This window comes from Rhinopithecus roxellana, chromosome 3, assembly GCF_007565055.1.
Source record: "Rhinopithecus roxellana isolate Shanxi Qingling chromosome 3, ASM756505v1, whole genome shotgun sequence".
NCBI classification, from domain to species: domain Eukaryota; kingdom Metazoa; phylum Chordata; class Mammalia; order Primates; family Cercopithecidae; genus Rhinopithecus; species Rhinopithecus roxellana.
The window spans coordinates 184434573-184437754 of NC_044551.1; positions in this window are offsets into that span (position 1 = coordinate 184434573).

Genomic DNA, 3182 nt, shown 5'->3' on the forward strand with positions numbered 1-3182 from the left:
GTGGAAGGTGACATCTGCTATACACTCTAGGAGAAAGCAAGTTGGAATCGAATAGCTTTAGCCTAGCTTTCTATCTTATTGTACATTTATTTCCATAGGAGAAGAAATACCTTGTTCAACTGGTGAGCTCAGAGAATCTAGGTATATAGGGTGAAAAAGTCTTGTGTTTAAAAGGCAATGACTAACCAGAATAAATTTTCTGGTTTTGTTATTGTGCTACAGTTATTTAAGATATCAGTACTACTAGAAACAGAATGAAGGGTATCTAGGGCCTTACTTCCCTTTTCTCATCATCTTGTGAATCTATAATTAGTTCAAAATAAACTGTTTTTAAAAAGTCAACTGTAGTCTCTATATCTCTCTAAGGTTATGCTAATAGCGTAGCCAGTAGGTACATGTGGGCCATTGAGCCTTTGAGGTGTCTTATAAGTGTAAAATGTATACCAGACTTAGTACGACAAAAGAAAGAATAAAAAATATATCAATAATAATTTTTGTATTGAGTGCATGCTGAAATTATAATGTTTTGGGTATACTGTGTTAAATAAAATACATTATTAAAATTAATTTTGTCCTTTGAAATTTTTTTATGTGGCCACTAGAAAATTTAAAATTGGAGCAGCAGCTCATATTCTATTTCTTTTGAACAGAGCTGCTCTAAGTCATGTTTTTAATGAGTTTGTGAAGGAAGCTACAGTTTTGCAATTAGTTGGCTACATAAGCATCTTCTCAGTAGACAACTTCTCCCACTTGGGCTGTAGATTTGGGAAGGGATGGAGGAATAGGGAAGCCCTTAGGCGTAAGCCATGTTTAACAATCCAGGAAGATGTGTCATTTATGAGATTTTAAGCCTCGTTTATTAATTATTCCTTTTGGCTTATTGTGTCTATTCCAATTTCCAGAACTGGGACAAGAGGATATGGGTGATTAGACTCTCTTAAACCTCGAGCATGAAGAGACCGATGAAGTAGTAAGAGAATATAGAGGAGAAAGATAACTTTTAATCTAGGGTATATAAAAAAGACTAATAAAACGACATTTATGTTGAGCTATGCATATAGAAATATTCTAGGAAAAGAATATTAAATTTATGAAACCTGAAAATGTAGGAGTGGTGTGGAAGACAGTTAATCATCCTATGGCTGGATATCAGGATATTTGCCTACAGAGTGCCTAGGGAATGGGGAAGTGAATGTGTCAGGCTGTGGAAACAACAGGTGCAAAAGACATGATGTGGAAAAAAAAAAAAAAAAAAAAAGCATGTTGCTTTCAAATAACTTGGAGTCCAGCATGACTAAAATGTAAGAGAAAGCAGCGGTGAAGGTGAAATCAAGCACAGCCTATGTCATGAAAGAGTCTGTAATCCTTACATCATTGTAGAGACAAGACAGAGACTGCATTCCATATTCATAAAGAAGTGAGAAATCACTGAAGGATTTTATGCAGCAGTAGAAAGTGATTCAATATAAATTAAATATTGGAATCGGATGGTAGGTGGAGTCCACCCAAACCACATGGCTAAGAGGACAGGAGCAGAGGTGCGCCGTCGTGTATTAAAAATGCTGTGCCAAGTCAGGGAGTGGTGGCTCATGCCTGTAATCCCAGCACTTTGGGAGGTTAAGGCAGGAGGATAGCCTGGGGTCAGGAGTTTGAGGCCAGCCTGGCAACATGGCGAAACCCCGTCTTTACTAAAAATACGAAAATTAGCTAGGCATGATGGCGGGCGCCTGTAATCCCAGCTATTCAGGAGGCTGTGGCAGAAGAATTGGTTGAACCCGGGAGACGGAGATTGCAGTGAGCTGAGATCACGCCACTGCACTGCAGCCTGGGTAAAAAGAGTGAAACTCCGTCTCAAATAAACAAACAACAACAACAACAAAAAAAACCACTGTGCCAGATTAAAAAAAAAAATTGTTAGGCAGGCTGTTAAAGATACCCATTTGCTGAATAAATGAATGAATTATGAGTTGGAAGGGGGAAGAGAAAGGATAGAGATCTTTTAGGAGGCTGTTATCTACCATAAAAGGAAGATGGTGGTTACTTGAATTTTGTAAGTACCAGTCGGGATGGAAAAAAAACAAACGAATAAATAAAAGAGCGTGGAATTATTTAGGAAAGAACTAGAGGAGATTTGATGATTGATTAAATAAAAGGAGGTAATGGAGAAGAGCCAAGGACAGTATTCATGTTGCTGACTTGGGAGAAGATATCTTCCATGAAGACAAAGAATAAGAAAAAGTGTAGAGGGGATTTAAAAACACGGTCCATAGTATATCACCAGCCACTTTTATCCTGCTGGATTCGATTTTTCAGCCTATCTTCTCTCCTTTCTTTCTTTCTTTCTTTCTTTCTTTCTTTCTTTCTTTCTTTCTTTCTTTCTTTCTTTCTTTCTTTCTTTCTTTCTTTCTTTCTTTCTTTCTTTCTTTCTTTCTTTTCTTTCTTTCTTTCTTTCTTCCTCTTTCCCTTCCTTCTTTTCCCTCTCTCTCTTCCTCCCTTCCTTCCTCCCTATTTCCCTTATTTCCTTCCTTCCTTCTTTCCTTCCTTCCTTCCTTCCTTCCTTCCTTCCTTCCTTCCTTCCTTCCTTCCTTCCTTCCTTCCTTCCTTCCTCTTTCTCTCTTTCTTTCGTTTCTTTCTTTTTGGAAAACGGGATCTTGTTATCTTGCCAAGGCTGGAGTGCAGTGGCTATTCACTGTTAACAGATGTGATCACAGTGCACTGCTGCCTTGAACTCTTAGCCTAAAGAAATCCTCCTGCCTGCTGGGCATGGTGGTTTATGCCTGTAATCCCAGCACTTTGGGAGGCTGAAGTGGGTGAATCGCCTGAGGTCAGGAGTTCGAGACCAGCCTGCCTAACATGGTGAAACCCTATCTCTACTAAAAACACAAAAATTAGCCAGGTGTGGCAGTGGGTACCTGTAGTCCCAGCTATTCAGGATGCTGGGGCAGGAGAATTGCTTGAACCTGGGAGGTGGAGTTTGCAGTGAGCCGAGATCAGACGACTGCACTTCAGCCTGGGTGACGGAGTGAGACTCGGTTTCAGAAAAAAAAAAAGAAAAAGAAAGAAAATAATCCTCCTACTTCTGCCTCCAGAGTAGATGGAATTACAGGCACATGTCATCACACCCAGTTCTTGTGTCAGGGATTTTGAGATGACTAAATCCAGCCCCATCATCTTATACAGGA